Genomic DNA, 18,994 nt, shown 5'->3' with positions numbered 1-18,994 from the left:
AAGGCTCAGACTTGCTGGCTTCAAAAGTCATAGAAGGAAGTTTGGGTTGCTAAATGGCTGAAAATTAAGAGGGGAAAATCAAATTAAAAAGACCACAGTAAGGGCAGTCCTCAAAACTGCATACAGTGTGCAGGTTCACAGAGCAAGTTAGAGGGAGCTCTGACTACCCAGAGAGGGAGGGAGAGGGCAGACCCCAGCTCAGAGAAGCTGTCTGGCCACCTTGGGTTTTGGAGTGGGTGTGCCCCAGCTACTGTGAACTTGGACCCCATTGCAGGAGCCTTTCTCAGGATGCTCTTCTTTTCTCTGCCCAGACCTGGAGTACATTAGCAGCAGGGAATACTTGATATTGTTTTTCAGAACTACTGAATAACTTTTAAAAACTGAATTATTGGGATTCGCTTCAAGATGATGGAGGAGTGAGACATGGAGATTACCTTCCTCCCCACAAATACATAAAAAATACATCTACATGTGGAACAACTCCTACAGAACACCTACTAAACACTGGCAGAAGAGCTCAGACTTCCCAAGAGGAACAGATGCCTGAGGGCAACCTACACTCAGAGGTGGGGCCAAAACCAAAGCTGAACCCCTGTGCAACAAAGAGAAAACAAAGAGAAAAGGAAATTTCTCTGTGCAGCCTCAGGAGCAGTGATTAAATCGCCACAATCAACTTGATGTACGCTGCATCTGTGGAATACCTGAATAGACAAGAAATCATCCCAAAATTGAGGCAGTGGACTTTGGGAGCAAATGTAGACTTGGGGTTTGCTGTCTGCAACTGATTTGTTTCTGATTTTTATGTTTGTCTTAGTATAGTTTTTAGTGCTTGTTATCACTGGTAGATTTGTTTCTTGGTTTGGTTGCTCTCTCTTTTTTTAATTATTATTATTTTTTTTAATAATTCTTTTCATTTATTCCTTTTTTTTTCTTTCTTTTTTTCTCCCTTTTCTTCCGAGCTGTGTGGCTGACAGGGTCTTGGTGCTCCGCCCTGGTGTCAGCTATGAGCCTCTGAGGTGGGAGTGCCAAGTTCAGGACATTGGACCACCAGAGACCTCCCAGCCCCACATAATATTAATCGGTGAGAGCTCTCCCAGAGATCTTTCTCTCAACATTAAGACCCAGCTCCACCCAAAGGCCAGCACGCTCCAGTGCTGGACAACCCATGTCAAACAACTAGCAGCACAGGAACACAACACAACCCATTAGCAGAGAGGCTGCCTAAAGTCATACTAAATTCACAGACACCCCAAAACGTACCACCAGACGAGGCCATGCCCACCAGAAAGACAAGATCCAGCCCCACCCACAGGAAGACAGGCACCAGTCCCCTCCAACAGGAAGCCTACACAAGGCACTGAACCCACCTCACCCACTGGGGGCAGACACTAAAAACAACGGGCACTAAGAACCTGCAGCCTGCGAAAAGGAGACCCCAAACACAGTAAGTTAAATGAAATGAGAATGCAGAGAAATATACAGCAGATGATGGAGCAAGGTAAAAACCCACCAGACCAAACAAATGAAGAGGAAATAGGCAGTCTACCTGAAAAAGAATTCAGAGTAATGATAGTGAAGATGATCCAAAATAATAGAAATAGAATGGAGGAAATAAAAGGTATGTTTAACAAGGACCAAGAAGAACTAAAAAGCAAACAAACAATGATGAACAACACAATAAATGAAATTAAAAATTCTCTAGAAGGAACCAATAGCAGAATAACTGAGACAGAAGAACGGATAAGTGACCTAGAAGACAAAATAGTGGAAATAACTACCACGATCAGAATAAAGAAAAAAGAATGAAAAGAATTGAGGACAGGCTCAGAGACCTCTGGGACAACATTAAACACATCAATATTCAAATTATAGGAGTCTGAGAAGAAGAAGAGGAAAAGAAAGGGTCTGAGAAAATATTTGAAAAGATTATAGTTGAAAACTTCCCTAACAAGGGAAAGGAAATAGTCAACCCCAGGAAGCACAGAGAATCCCATACAAGATAAATCGAAGGAGAAACACACCAAGACACATATTAATCAAACTATCAAAAATTAAATACAATGAAAAAATATTAAAAACAGCAAGGGAAAAGCAACAAATAACATACAAGGGAATCCCCATAAGGTTAACAGCTGATCTTTCATTAAAAACTCTGCAAGCCAGAAGGGATTAGCAGGACATATTTAAAGTGATGAAAGGGAAAACCCTACAACCAAGATTACTCTACTGAGCAAGGATCTCATTCACATTCGACAGAGAAATTAAAACCTTTACAGACAAGCAAAAGCTAAGAGAATTCAGCACCACCAAACCAGCTTTACAACAAATGCTAAAGGAACTTCTCTAGGCAGGAAATGCAAGAGAAGGAAAAGACCCTCAAAAACAAACGCAAAACAATTTAAAAAATGATAATAGGAACGTACATATCGATAATTACATTAAAATGTAAATGGCTTAAATACTCCAACCAAAAGACATAGATTGGCTGAATGGATACAGAAACAAGACCTGTATATATGCTGTCTACAAGAGACCCACTTCAGACCTAGGGACACATACAGCCTGAAAGTGAGAGGATGGAAAAAGATATTCCATGCAAATGGAAATCAAAAGAAAGCTGGAGTAGCAATTCTCATATCAGACAAAATAGACTTTAAAATAAAGACTATTACAAGAGACCAAGAAGGACACTACATAATGATCAAGGGATCAATCCAAGAAGAAGATATAGCAATTGTAAAATTTTATGCACCCAACATAGGAGCACCTCAATACATAAGGCAAATGCTAACAGCCTTAAAAGGGGAAATCGACACTAACACAATCATAGTTGGGGACTTTAACACCCCACTTTCACCAATGGACAAATCATCCAAAATGAAAATAAATAAGGAAACACAAGCTTTAAATGATACATTAAACAAGATGGACTTAATTGATATTTATAGGACACTCTATCCAAAAACAACAGAGTACACTTTCTTCTCAAGTGCTCGTGGAACATTCTCCAGGATAGATCATATTTGGGTCACAAATCAAGCCTTGGTAAATTTAAGAATATTGAAAGCATATCAAGTATCTTTTCTGACCACAGCACTATGAGACTAGATATCAATTACAGAAACAAAATGGTATAAAATACAAACTCATGGAGTCTAAACAATACACTACTAAATAACCAAGAGATCACTGAAGAAATCAAAGAGGAAATCAAAAAATACCTAGAAACAAATGACAATGAAAACACAATGGCCCAAAACCTATGGGATGCAGCAAAAGCAGTTCTAAGCGGAAAGTTTATAGCAATACAATCCTACCTCAAGAACCAGGAAAAATCTCAAATAAACAACCTAACCTTACACCTAAAGCAATTAGAGAAAGAAGAACAAAAATAACCGAAAGTTAGAAGAAGGAAAGAAATCAAAAAAATCAGATCAGAAATCAATGAAAAAGAAAAGAAGGAAACAAGAGCAAAGATCAATAAAACTAAGCTGGTTCTTTGTGAAGATAAACAAAATTGACAAAACATTAGCCAGACTCATCAAGAAGAAAAGGGAGAAGACTCAAATCAACAGGATTAGAAATGAAAAAGGAGAAGTAACAACTGACACTGCAGAAATACAAAGGATCATGAGAGATTACTACAAGCAACTCTATGCCAATAAAATAGACAACCTGGAAGAAATGGACAAATTCTTAGAAATGCTCAACCTTTCGAGACTGAACCAGGAAAAAATAGAAAATATAAACAGACCAATCACGAGCACTGAAATTGAAACTGTGATTAAAATCTACCAACAAACAAAAGCCCAGGACCAGATGGCTTCACAGGTGAATTCTATAAAACATTTAGAGACGAGCTAACACCTATCCTTCCAAAACTCTTCCAAAATATAGCAGAGGGAGGAACACTCCCAAACTCATTCTATGAGGCCACCATCACCCTGATACCAAAACCAGACAAAGATGTCACAAAAAAAGAAAACTACAGGCCAATATCACTGATGAACATAGGTGCAAATATCCTCAACAAAATAGTAACAAACAGCATCCAACAGCACATTAAAAGGATCATACACCATAATCCAGTGAGGTTTATCCCAGGAATGCAAGGATTCTTCAATATATGCAAATCAATCAATGTGATACACCATATTAACAAACTGAAGGATAAAAACCATATGATAATCTCAATAGATGCAGAAAAAGCTTTTGACAAAATTCAACACCCATTTAGGATAAAAAACTCTCCAGAAAGTAGGCATAGAGGGAACCTACCTCAACATAATAAAGGCCATATATGACAAACCCACAGCCAACATGTTCTCAATGGTGAAAAACTGACACCATTTCTGCTAAGATCAGGAAGAAGACAAGGTTGCCCACTCTCACCGCTATTATTCAACATAGTTTTGGAAGTTTTAGCCACAGCAGTCAGAGAAGAAACAGAAATAAAAGGAATCCAAATCAGAAAAGAAGGGTAAAACTGTCACTGTTTGCAGATGATATGATACTATACATAGAGAATCCTAAAGATGCTACCAGAAAACTACTAGAGCTAATCAATGAATTTGGTAAAGTAACAGGATACAAAATTAATGCACAGAAATCTCTTCCATTCCTTTACACTAATGATGAAAAATCTGAAAGAGGGGTTAAGGAAACACTCCCATTTACCATTGCAACAAAAAGAATAAAATACCTAGGAATAAATCTACCTAAGGAGACAAAGACCTGTATGCAGAAAACTATAAGACACTGATGAAAGAAATCGAAGATGACACAAACAGCTGGAGAGATATACCATTTTCTTGGATTGGAAGAATCAACATTGTGAAAATGACTATACTACCCAAAGCAATCTACAGATTCAATGCAATCCCTATCAAACTACCACTGGCATTTTTCACAGAACTAGAACAAAAAAATTTCACAATTTGCATGGAAACACAAAAGACTCCGAATAGCCAAAGCAATCTTGAGAAAGAAAAATGGATCTGGAGGAATCAGGCTCCTGGACTTCAGACTATACTACAAAGCTACAGTAATCAAGACAGTATGGTACTGGCACAAAAATAGAAATATAGATCAATAGAACAGGCTAGAAAGCCCAGAGATAAACTCACTCACCTATGGTCACCTTATTTTTGATAAAGGAGGCAAGAATATACAATGGAGAAAGGACAGGCTCTTCAATAAGTGGTGCTATGAAAACTGGACAGCTGCATGTAAAAGAATGAAATTGGGACACTCCCTAACACCGTATACAAAAATAAACTCAAAATGGATTAAAGACCTAAATGTAAGGCCAGACACTATAAAACTCTTGGAGGAAAACATAGGGAGAACACTCTATGACATAAATCACAGCAAGATCCTTTTTGACCCACCTCGTAGAGAAATGGAAATAAAAACAAAAACAAACAAATGGGACCTAATGAAACTTAAAAGCTTTTGCACAGCAAAGGAAACCATAAAGAAGACAAAAAGACAACCCTCAGAATGGGAGAAAATACTTGCCAACGAAGAAACTGACAAAGGATTAATCTCCAAAATATACAGTCAGCTTATGCAGCTTAATATGAAAAACACAAACAACCCAATTAAAAAATGGGCAGAAGACCTAAATAGACATTTCTCCAAAGTAGATATACAGATTGCGAACAAACACATGAAAGGATGCTCAACATCACTCATCATTAGAGAAATGCAAATCAAAACTACAATGAGGTATCACCTCACCCCAGTCAGAATGGCCATCAACAAAAAATCTACAAACAATAAATGCTGGAGAGGGTGTGGAGAAAAGGGAACTCTCCAGCAGTGTTGGTGGGAATGTAAATTGATACAGCCAGTATGGAGAACAGTATGGAGGTTCCTTAAAAAACTAAAAATAGAACTACCATATGACCCAGCAATCCCACTACTGGGCATATACCCTGAGGAAACCTTAAATCAAAAAGAGTCAAGTACCACAATGTTCACTGCAGCACTATTTACGGTAGCCAGGACATGGAAGCAACCTAAGTGTCCATCAACAGATGAATGGATAGAGAAGATGTGGCACATATATACAATGGAATATTAGCCATAAAAAGAAACAAATTTGAGTTATTTGTAGTGAGGTGGATGGACCTAGAGTCTGTCATACAGAGTGAAGTAAGTCAGAAAGAGAAAACCAATACCGTATGCTAACACATATATATGGAATCTAAAAAAAAAAAAAAAAAAAAAAAGGTTCTGACAAACCTAGGGGCAGGAGAGGAATAAAGACGCAGATGTAGAGAATGGACTTGAGGACACGGGGAGGGGGAATGGTAAGCTGGGACAAAGTGAAAGAGTAACATTGACATGTATACACTACTAAATGTAAAATAGCTAGTGGGAAGCTGCTGCATAGCACAGGGAGATCAGCTCAGTGCTTTGTGACCACCTAGAGGAGTGGGATAGAGAGCGTGGGAGGGAGACGAAAGAGGGAGGGGATATGGGGATATATGTATACATATAGCTGATTCACTTTGTTATACAGCAGAAACTAACACAACATCGTAAAGCAATTATACTCCGATAAAGATGTTAAAAAAAAAACCCTGAATTATTTACGTCTGCCTGTTTTGAAAGGCATTAGACCTATGTAGTATGTTCCTTCAAAATATCATACTTGTTTTTCCCAGTTTGAGTTCTATGGCATAAGATTAAAATCTATGTGCTAAGAAAAATTATACACAACATGTGAATACTTTAAAAACGAACACAACATTGTAAATCAATTGTACTCCAATATAAAACAAAAATTTTTTAAAGAGATTTTTATAGTGTGACCTTTTGACATTATGCAGGAACATTGTTTAATAGGCCCACATGATTGTTTAATTATCTAGAAGAATGAACCCATTTACTATTAGATTAGAGTTTAGACCCTGAAATTGATTATTTTTATTTCAGGTACATATGGTAACTACAAAGGCTTTATTGCCCTGTAGGAAATTGATCAGTTTTTACGTAACCCAGCAATCTCATTCTAACGTTCTTCTATAAATGCCTGTAAATTCCTAGTTTCTCAAAATGCTCTTTTACTGGATCAGTCATTAATGGGTTTATAAATCTTTGGCGTGCATTTGTTCTATCTTTGTATTACTGTGTTTTTAACTTTTGGAAAATAATGCTTTGACACAGAGATTGTGCATATCTGGTAGGTATACACATAACATTGTGTGATAATAAATGTGCTTAGTTTGGTTGTTGCTTTACAATTCAAAAAAAAGAAAACAAAACTGTGTATAACCCCCACAAAAATCTCAGCTGATTCCTGGATGTGCCCAGGGTGGGATATGGAGAACTTCTGGTATGCAAGCTTGGGAGATGATCTGGTGAAATCTGAAACCGGCCTCTGGACACGGAAAGGAAGGAGAGACCCAAGAAATAGGCTCATTGGAGCCTCTTATATGGAATTTTACCTAAGGAAATCCCCCAATATCTCATCCTTTATTTACTCAGTACCTTTGGTGAAGTCCTATAACATGCCCTGAGATGGGCACCACAGGAGATACAAAGTGAATGAGACACATTTTAGCCTTACGAAGAATTTACAAACTAGGTTAGACACTAGTGGTACGTATAAATATACAAATAAGCAAAATAAATGTGAGTAATTCAAGCACAGAATAATCAGGGAATTGTGGTGGTTCACATAAAGAAACATTTACTTCTAGGGTGATTGTCTAGAGAAAATAGTATTGTAGGCAGCTTTTGAAAATGAAAAGCATAGTCAGAGTTTTGACAGGTGAATGTGTTTCTATACGGCATTCTAGTGGATAAGGCCATATTAATAAATGTTCACGAATCTGATAAAAGAACAGTTTGCAATTTCAGACACTATTTTATACTATCATTATTCTGCCAAGGCTTATGCAATTTGAATTTTATGTAAGTTAAAAACAATCTACTTTTAGATTCAATACCAAACAAATCTCACTACATTATTAATAGTGTCGTCCCTCGGTATTCATGGGGGATTGGTTCCAGAACCCTATGGATACCAACATCCAATGCACATCCTCTTGTATATGTTAAATCATCTCTAGATTACTTATAATACCTAGCATAATGTAAATGCTATGTAAATAGTTACCATCACTCAGCAAATTCAAGTTTTGCTTTTTGGAACTTTCTGGAGGTTCTTTTCCCCCAAAATATTTTTGATCTGCTGTTGGTTGGTTGAATCCAAGGATGCAGAATCCACAAATACAGAGGGCTCACTGTATTATTAAAACCAAAGATCAGGTTTTAATTCCAGCAAATGCAAGAAATTCCTCATGATTTACTCTTTTTAGAAATAAACAAAACAAAGAAAATTATACAAAGGCATGAAATTATGCATGCTAAAATTTATACACCACTTCTCAAGTGAAAAGAAACTGAACTGTTATTGACCATCTTCCATATATCAGACGTAATGGGAAAGCAATATATGTGTATCATTATTTTGTGTATATGTTTACTCTGTGCAAAGCACTGTGCTAGATCCTATAGAAAAAGAAAACAGGTCTTCATTCTTTAAGGAGTTTGCACATTAATAAGGGAAACACACATGGGCTCAGGGACCATGAATGAGATCTATGCATTTATCGGTCCAAAGTCATAAATACCCCTGGCTGTTCAGAAAGAGTAAACATTTTTATCGTACCTCTGTCTGGCATACAACTGTTCCTTCAGAATCTTCATTATAGTACTGTTCTGTATTACGGCACTTAGACTGTATTTTAACTGTGTACTTGACTTGCTCTTTTTTTTTTTTTTTTTCCTGTCATCACCTGACATTCAGTGTGTCTAAAATAGACTTCATTTTTTCCCCAAAGTGGCTGCCTCTCATGATTTTGTTTCTGTTCCTGGTAGCAACATTCTTTGTAATGGCAGAGCCTTAATATACAGCAAGTCCCTTTAATTCAAGTCCTTACTTTCAGCCCTGATCAGACCTTGGATCATGTTGGTCCTTTGTTCATATTTTTGAATCTCTGACTTGCTCTTTTGACACAATAAGATATTAAGGGCAAAGACTGAGTCATCACCTCTTTTTGCCTCAGAATCTGGGACGTCCTGGAATATTCCATTATTCAATAAACACTTCATTAAAGGAGGAATAAATATATAATTAGTAACTTTAAAATAAGTCATTTTTTTAAATTACAAAACCTTATTTAACAAAAGACTACCCTCATAACCATAGAAATTATGGAGCGATAGAGTAGGATGTGACATAAAATGATCCATCAATTCTTTTATTTTCTCAGCCTGACTTCTACAGTCTTCTCCCAAAGCATTTTAAGCATCTAAATTATTTTAAATATATACGCTGCAAAGGGTAACCTATAACATGTTTTGTTATTATATGCCAAAGTTCAATTAAACATTTGGATTCATATTTAATCTAAATTCTACTCATAGAAAAGTTCTCATCTTTTCTCTACAATAGAAATAGAAACCTATCATGTGATGGAAACTATTTAATAAAGATTTTGTGTCCTCCTTAGAATTTAAAATAATAAAGAGCTTATGAGTTTTTTCGTACTTTTCTCTGTTTTTGAAAAAAACAGACATTTTTAGAGCAATTTACAGTAAAATTGAGCAGCAGGTACAGAGATTTCCCATATACCTCCTGCCCCACATACACGCAAGCCTCCCCACTATCAGAATCCTGCACCAGATGATACATTTGTTGCAGTTGATGGACCTACATTGACACATCATTACCACACAAAGTCCATAGTTTACCTTAGGGCTTACCCTTGGTGTGGTACTTTCTGTAGGTTTTAACAAATAGGTGATGATGCATATCCACAATTATAGGATCGTATAGAATAGTTTCACTGCTCAAATAATCCTTTGTGTTCTGCCTATTCATTCTCCCTCTTCCCTAACCTTTGGCAATGACTGATTTTTCTTTATAATAGACTTTAGTTTTTAGATCAGTTTGTTCACAGCAAAATTGAGTGAAGGTACAAAGATATTCCCTATCTCTAACCCCTGGTCCCACACATGCACTTTTTAATCATTTCCACTGCACATAGAGAGGTGAATGCAGAACCAGAAGCCAAATACCCTACTTCTAAATCCTGTGTTCTTTCCACTTCACAGCAAATACATTTCTCTAAACACAGTCCCTGCTGTAACAGACTGGGCCTACAGGCCCACTCTATACAAAGTTCATTCAGGGGTGATTATGGCCCTAATTCCTTTATTAAAATTCCTCCTAAGAGGATCATAAAATTTACCCTTTAAATATTAACCAAATTTTAGTGACTACAAATAATTAGCATTTGATTATTTGTGAAGTCTGACCTCTCGGAAAGAGTTTTGTGTCGTCTGTGCTTTCCTGCAAAATTGCATTTCCTGTTAATAGTTTCATTAATAAATAAGGAGTCAGTCACCTAAGTTCCTTCATTTGTAATAAAGGGCTTTTGGGACTAAATGGACTTAATTTGTTTCCAGCAATAGACTTTAGTGATGACACGATCATTCTTTTCCCTCATAAAATTAGAACCTCTCAGAAAAAGTTTATTAATTTAAAAAATGTGACTATATTAAAAAAATATTTTTCTATTCCCGAAGTGACATTTTCTTAGAAGATTTAGCATATGGAATAAAATTATATTGGAACAATTTAGCAATGTGTTGGATAACATTAAATTATTAATAATCAAAGTTATTATTTAGAGAACTATAGTTATATAGGTAATTATAATCATTTTTATAAAGCTGATTATTAATATTATTGTTATTAAAATGAATTGATGCCAATTCAGAGAATAAATAAAAATATATCAATGAATGGCATTTATATATTTGTGGAGAATGTAAAAGTGTGATTGGAATCTGCTAAGGGATAGGATGTCTGAAGGAAATGTTTATCAGTACTTCTCATCAAATAACAGTCTTCCAGAAATAGAGCGGCTTGCTCAGATCTCAGCCTCTGGAGAATTATAAATCTGGGGAGGAACTTTGAACATCTTTGAGAGTAATTTTCCCTGTAAGCTGTAGATAAGACACCTTAATAGGCATCACACCTTCCAAAACAGTACATGTGACTGAAGCACATCATCTCCACCTGCAAGAGAGACTTGTAAACTCCCTCTGTATTATGAGGAGAAGGTGCTTAAAGGCCAGAACCTCTCAGCAGCATTCTGTTGGCACCATACCCAAGGCTGACACTCCCTTTCACGTGGATTGTAGAGTCCACTTTGTTGAACTAACCCCAAACTAAATGAGAAACCAGGAGTGGCAAGGGAAGATATCTGGAATTGGGGATGAATAAACCTCTTTAAATTGTAATTTTGTGTCCAGAGGTGCCTTTCTTAAACTTTGTCCTCTGAGATTACACACTGTGAAAAAGAAAATAATAATGTAGGTTTTTATCTTTAATTAGACATACTCCTTCATATATCATTAATGATGCTGATTTTTTTCAAGATGCTTATATTTGGTAAAATTGGATCCTATCTGTAGTTTTGCTCTGTTTCCATCTGAAAAAAAGCTAACAAAGATAACGGACTTTACAGGTTAAATTATTCAATGAAAGATCCCATTCAAGTTACCATTGCAAATGTGAAAATGAAGATGGAACCCTCTTAAAATGTAGATAAATGTTATCTAATTATTTATATGACTTTTCCAATTTTTATTCAAAAACTATCAAGTGAAGAGATTAGTTTCATAGAAACTAACTTTTGACTTATGAGTAAGATGATCCAGTAGTTCAGTTTTATCCCTGGAGAGTAAGATTTAGAAATCAGGCCCTCTGAAATACCAGAATCACAGTGATCCCAGGAGACAAGGAAGAGACAAGGGCAGCCACTGCCTGTACTTTCAGAGGGAAACCTGGCTTCTCATTTTCTTTACAGAACAACTCCTGAAACATTACAGTATGATGATTTATACCTCCTTTAATTTGAAGCTAGTGAGGTTGATTAAGTGACTGAAGCAATTACTATTGCTAAAAAAAGTACTATGCTTGAATGCTGGTAAATGTCAAAGGACACCGAGTGACGATCATAATTTTCTGATTCTAAAAATGCAACCTGGGCTTCCCTGGTGGCGCAGTGGTTAAGAATCCGCCTGCCAATGCAGGAGACATGGGTTCTAGCCCTGGTCCAGGAAGATCCCACATGCCGAGGAGTAACTAAGCCCGTGCGCCATAAATACTGAGCCTGTGTGCCACAACTACTGAAGCACACGCACCTAGAGCCTGTGTTCCGCAACAAGGGAAGCCACTGCAATGAAAAGCCCATGCACCACAACGAAGAGTAGCCCCCGCTCACCGCAAGTAGAGAAAGCCCGCGTGCAGCAACGAAGACAAAACGCAGCCAAAAATAAATAAATAAATAAATAAGGTTAACGTAATTTATTTTTAAAAAAGACAGAACTTTAAAATAAACAAATAAATACATAAATAAATATGCAACCTAAGTAAAGATTGCTTCAGCCCTTGCTTCAGTTAACTATCTACACTGCTCACACATCACAGTCACACGTTCTGTCCATTAATGATGAAAAAGAGGAAGTTCAACTAAGTTCAAATGAGGAATGTAAACAGAAAGGGAGTTCAAGGTATGCATGTATGACAGAGTAGATTCAGCTAAATGACTTATATTTTCTATATCTAAAAAAGGACAATAACTGATTATAAAGATTGCATAAAACTAGTAATTAAAAGTTACATTGTTTTGTGAACATGTATATAGAGAGATTTTTAAACATTTAGGGGGAAAAGTTTATCCACCAAAGAAATCTAAATGATGCTAATATTTACAGGGTCAGCTAGGAAATAATAGAATTTTTTTAGAGCTGGAATGTGCCCTTACTAATCAAATCTTCTCTTGAAATTTTAATTATTCATTATATCTCATTTCTCCACTGAATGAAGTTATTTTGAGTAAAACACAAATCCCAATGTGAATAAAAATACAAATTGGAAATTGAATAGAAATAAACTCCTTTAGCACAGTGACCTAAATTTTTTAAAAAATTAAGAACTCTCAAAAGCAGAATTTTAAATCACTTGCCCCAACTTTGAACTTGTTAAAATACAGACACTATACAGACCATCCCCAAATTCTGATGGATTGACCTGTGATTTTATGACTTTACAGCAGTTCAAAAGAGGTAACACATTCAGTAGAAAGTGTACTTCAAATGTTGAATTTTTGGTCTTTTCCCTGGGCTAGTGGTAAAAGGTACAATACTCTCATATCCATAGCTGCAACTCGCAGTCAGTCATGCAATCACAAGGGTAAGTAACTGACGTACTTAAAACCATTCTTTATCCAGACAACCTCCTTTTTTTTCACTTTCAGTACAGTAGTCAATAAAGTACGTGAGATATTCAACACTTTGTTATAAAATAGGCTTTGTGTTAAATGATTTTGCCCAAGTGTAGGCTAATGTAAGTGTTCTGAGCATGTTTAAGGTAGGCTAGGCTACGCTATGCTGTTCAGTAGGTTATGTATATTAAGTGCATTTTCGACTTAATGATATTTTCATCTGATGATAGGTTTATTGGGACATAACCCCATCATCAGTAGAGGAAGATCTCTACTAAAAACACCCCTTTTCTGCTGTTGCTTGTCAAATTATTGTACATGTTACCATTTACTTAACAATGTGAAAGATATCAAGCAAAACATTTAACACTCAAATTATATTGTAGCATGCCAGGGCCACCCAAATATAATGTTTATCCCTGAGTCCTGCATCATTCAATGGAATACAACCTTCTTCAGCTACGCCTACTCCATTTTATCTTATCCTGCTGCCCCACATCCATCATGTCCTATTTCTGCCTCACCCATCATCATAGGTGCCCTCACTTACAACTGCACTTCCTTACCCTTCACTTCTGAAATCAAGTGTTCTTACATGTTCAAGCAGTTTACATAAGCTTTCTCTTCTTACCCTAATTAAAACCTGGATCTCCCCCGAGTATACGATTTTCTCTATAAAAATTCTATAATTATAAAAGCTACTGTAATCCAGGTTACCTAGGGCTGTATCCTATCCCTATACAAGGAGTCTATACAGACTTGGAGAGGAAACAGTAAAAGGGATTGATCTTGTGATTTCTCAAACTGTAGGCATATACTCATTACCACACTCACAGTGTGGGTGTTTGATGATGATGATGATGCTGATGATGTTAGCTGACCAGGAGGGAAAAGAGATACTTCTCCTCTGCATGTTCTTAATACCTCCTCATCCATCTTTCCTAAAGAGAATTCACATTATATCCCAAGGACAGATTAAGCTATTCTTTATGCAAAGCTGTACAGAGTCCAAGAATGGGAATTTGATTAGCAAAAACAATTTGATGCAGATACCTGGGTATCACGTACCACACATTCTCCTGGAATGCCCAATTGCATCCTGAAACAGTGACTAAATTCCTATTCCCTTTGTGTATCTTGTAAACTTCACAGACCCCTGTCATTCATTTTCAAAGGTTTTTCTTCTCCATTAGGTGTCTGCTAGTATGCAGTGGAGATGGAGGAGTCTTGGTCTTACTGTTGGTTGGGGATATGAGGCTTTCCACTTCAAGGTGCCGCTTTCAACAAAATCTTTTCGCAAATCCACCAATGGGTTTTCCTTTTATCTCATTTGCTGAAATTTGGTCACAGGGTCTCTTTTAGGTACAATACAGCCTAAAAACCCAGTATACTGCAAAGAGGATCAGGATGCCATGTGTGGTTTAGAGCAATGATATTTTACCCCATGAGGACATTTTATCACATGAAAACATTGCCATCCTCCACAAGTGGGGGGGAGGGGGGTTCTAGTAGCAAGGAGGAAGGTAGAAATAGATACTCCATAAACCACTATGTTTCCTAGTCAGTGACTACAAATTACTCATTGTGAAAAAACTTAATGTTAAAACTCATAGAAAAGAAGAAAAAATAAAAAGTTATATATTGTTCTTTATGGATGAATACCAGTGTTCTCACATTTCATTTCTTCAGTGTATTATGTAATACTTTCATGAAATTTATGAAACGTGGTAAAATTTTTCTAACAGGATGAAACCCTAAGGAACAGTGATAGAGTAGAAAGTTCTTATTAAACAAATGTTCATCAATTTCATCAAAGAAATTGCCAAGCCTTTGGTGACTATCTACCAAGGCCATCTATTCCATATTTGGAATATGAACAGCAATTATTTCTTATATTTAACCAAGTGAAAACGTGGTAATGGATATACAGCTATGCATAAAATACAATGTCTACATATTCTGGTGGAAGGTAGGAGGACCTCTTAGTAACAGTGATGAGATTGAATTATAAGCACTGTAAAAAATAACTCTCATTTTTTACTCCTAAAGAATAAGAAGGGGGGAAAAATGTGCTATTGTAAGATTAGGGTGAGTCTCACAAATGGCAGAAAGGCACTGACACTGATTGTTGATAAGGAATCAAGAGACCACAGAAATACCACCTCTCCCACATTCACCAGGAAATCTCAGCATGACAGCCACCAGATGAAGCAAGTATACTAAGAAATAGGGAATAGGATGTTATGCTCTCTTCACCACATCTTCAAAAAGTCATTCCATTGGAAAAAAAAAATCATTACATAAAGTTACAGGAATCACATGGAAAAACAAATTAAATGAGAAACCTCATATTTCACAATCTCATAATTATTTTTATTTATTTAAATCCCTTTAACTCTCAGGTAACTCCATGATTTGATATATTCCATTTCTTTGGGAGCTATTACAGCTAATGGAAAAATAATTTTCTAGTACTAAACAATTGTACTAGAAAACAGCAAATGAGTAAGTTATTATCACTATTTTATAGAGTTTTTTAATATGCTAAAAATCTTTGAAAAAAATAAAGCCTTCTCTGCCTAGTATTATTATTGCTGGGAGCAATTAGGTAAAGCATAGGAGGCCAGATTCTCTTTTTAAAGTCTCTACACAGATCTAAAGGTGAAAAGCATGTTCACAGAGAAACTACATGAAGTTTTTTAAGGTAAGATCTTTCATTCACTTATAGCCTTAAGTATATGGGTGATAGTAATGTATCTCACCACTCTGAATTAATCTAATCTAACCAACATATAATGACTAAAGTTGGCCATATGTTAATTAATTAAACTAAGCAACAATTTATAAATGGATGACTGAGGAATTCACCTAACAACAATGTTCTAATCAAGAGATGAGTCCTACTACCAAATTTGAGTTGAAAATAGACAATATTATTAACATAATTTTAAAGTTATGAATAAAGGAATTTCTCAAAATAGAAAAAAAAATTTTTTAAGGCTTGGGTAAGAGACATTGGGCCTGACCCAGAGTTACCCCACACTCCTTAGTAGAATCTGTCCTTCAGACACAACATTAGGGGCGTATATCAGCAAGGCCTTGTCTACAGGGGAGAGGAGTACTTAAAGTTCTCTTGTCCAGGATAAATCACTTATTCTGACTCTATACTCACTTAGAAAAATTCCAATTTTATTATTTGCCTTGAGGTGTCTATCGGTAGAGAACATTATAGCCTACAAACATCATAGCTAGTCTATATGGAAATAACATTTATCTTTTAAAAACAAACAAAAAATGGCATTCCTGTCTATGCCTTAGACTCCTGTGAATTTGGTGTTGTTTAGATAACTGACAATATATATGTATTCTGGTCCTACAAACCAGAATATGGTGACCCTATCAGAAAACTTCCAGAGGGCTAGCTGCCTTGTGCTGGCTGTACACCTCTTCCCTGCTCTTTCAAGCCCATTATCCTACACTGTCCTCTGAATATGAAAATTGTGTCACTAGTCTACTCTTAATGAAAGGTATCTAGTAATATCTCCAGAATTTGAGGTAGATTCTGCTGAATCACCAATACATAGCTTTTACCAATAGAATATAAGTGAAACTATATTTTGGGAGTAAAGGTAAAATCTATGATTCTTCTACAGGAGAACCAAATCTATGGTTCTTCTGCAGGAGAGCGAATCTCTAGCTTTCTTAGTACCTACTGCCAACTCATTGGGTTACCGTCCCAGACATTATCCAGTAAGGAAGCCTCACTTGGCTGCCAGGGAAGACCTAGATTTCTGCGAAATGCTAGCAACATATCAATGAGACAATACTCATTCTTATTCCCCCATGTATTCTTAAAATTTAATTATTGCCTTCTTCCTGTTGTTTTTCTTCTACTTTGACTACCAGCTACACTAATCATAATCATTGTTACATCGATTCGTATTTGTCTTAGCAAAAATTCCAATAATCTATAGCAAAACACACAGCATTTTGTGTCTGTACGATTATCTAAAAGATTAGTTAACACTAATTAAGGCATTTGTTTTCCCTGTGCCTGGTACAGATATATAGATTCGAATACAGGTCATTAAGTAACTTACAGAGACTGTTTAGTGAATGGATAAAGGGAAGGGTTTCTGATGTTCCTGAAACTTAACTCACATTATGGCCTGTCCATATCACAATCAAAGCAATATTTGGGATAGGGAGCCAGCTGGAGGAGAACCAGACTTGAAATATAATAAACCCAGGAGGGGAGGCCCAGGACAGGAAGCTGGAAGCAGTATTGTGTTGGCTAATGCCACACTCAGTCATCTGCTAGATTAAAGTTTTGGCCAGGTTAGCTAGCTGCAGAAAAAATGTGAAGCAGAAACTTGCTCATTATAGAGGAACAAGTTGGCTAAAAACAGAGTAATACTATTTAGTAATTATCACCTTTTCCCCCAGCTGCTCCACACCTCCAGCACACACATCTAATAACGAATGGATATATGGTATGAAAGTCTTTGGCCACAAGACAGAGCCCAGGAAATGTGCCCCAGGAAAGAGCTCTAAAAGCAGACGCTTTGAAAATCTTCACTTTGCTTCTGAGGTGTATCGATGATGTCTTCCCCAAAGGACCAATTAAGATTCTCCTCCCAAATCCAAGAATCCTACTAGATTACCAAGAGATATTCTCTTTTTTCAGACAAAAAGAAATGTTTTAAAGTAATTACAGCTAAGAGGGGGGAAAAGTTCCAAGTTCTTCTATTCTGTCTCTGTAAATGTCTGTTTGCATTTATATTTTGTCTTCTAAAACTCTTGAAAATTCATGGTAAAATAAACAGCCAGGTCTAAAATATTTTAAAGTCAATACAATAAAAGCTGGTTGAGGGATGCTGCCCTCTTATACCTCTAAAACACAGTAGGATATCTACCTTGTTATATATTAAATCTAATATGTCACTGCATTTACAAGAGGAGAAAATGTATATTTCCTAGAGACAGAAGGATTTAGACTGCACATTTGTATTCATAGGGCACCATTGAAGAAGTGTTAGGCTTTTCTGGGAAAATGACTTACTTAAAGTAAGAGTCAGAAATTGGTGCCCTCTAAGGTTGCACACAGCCAGCTCTCTGTCCCTAAGTTGCTGGAATTACATCTCTGCTTCCTCTGTCTTCTCATTCTGTAACTGGCCCTATAATTTAGTTTTGACCTGTTCCCTGCCTAGTACTCCATGCCTACTCCAGTAGTCTTCCACCATCTAAGGAACAAAGCCCTGTCCTGAACCCTACCCAGGGGGACCTATGCCTACAGACAGGTCAGTTGTGCAACGATGACCACTGTCTCCTTGGCTCACAATATTCCCTGTTTTCTGATTTACTCACTACTGATGTGACTAGAAAATGACCTTTTTCTGCATTGCAAATTAGACTGCAACACTCCTCAAAAATTGAGCCCCCCAATTTATCACCCATTTCCCATCAGCATCTATATTGAGTTACTTCCTCTGTGTCAGTTCTTCACCACAGAACAGGTTTTGTGGTACCACCTAAACCTGTGCGGGCAGGTTTTTGGCTGTGTCCTGCTCTAGAAAGACAGTCAGTACTTGGCATGAATCAACCCAAAATGTGATTCTAAAGATGTGCCAACCCCCCAACAAGATTCTCATTTCCTGAATATTCAATCATTTATCTAG

General features: G+C 36.6%; 1 long non-coding RNA gene across 1 annotated transcript; it reads left to right on the top strand.

Annotated features, from left to right (window-relative positions):
• Nucleotides 1-224: 224 nt before the first annotated feature.
• LOC118894696 lies at nt 225-18,023 on the top strand. The gene is made up of 3 exons (XR_005019733.1): nt 225-348; nt 6,451-6,455; nt 18,012-18,023. It is a non-coding gene; the product is annotated as an uncharacterized LOC118894696 (long non-coding RNA).
• Nucleotides 18,024-18,994: the final 971 nt, after the last annotated feature.

This window comes from Balaenoptera musculus, chromosome 4, assembly GCF_009873245.2.
Source record: "Balaenoptera musculus isolate JJ_BM4_2016_0621 chromosome 4, mBalMus1.pri.v3, whole genome shotgun sequence".
Taxonomy (NCBI): Eukaryota; Metazoa; Chordata; class Mammalia; order Artiodactyla; family Balaenopteridae; genus Balaenoptera; species Balaenoptera musculus.
Note: the sequence above shows the minus strand (reverse complement) of the source record. Positions and strands in the feature narration are given on the sequence as shown.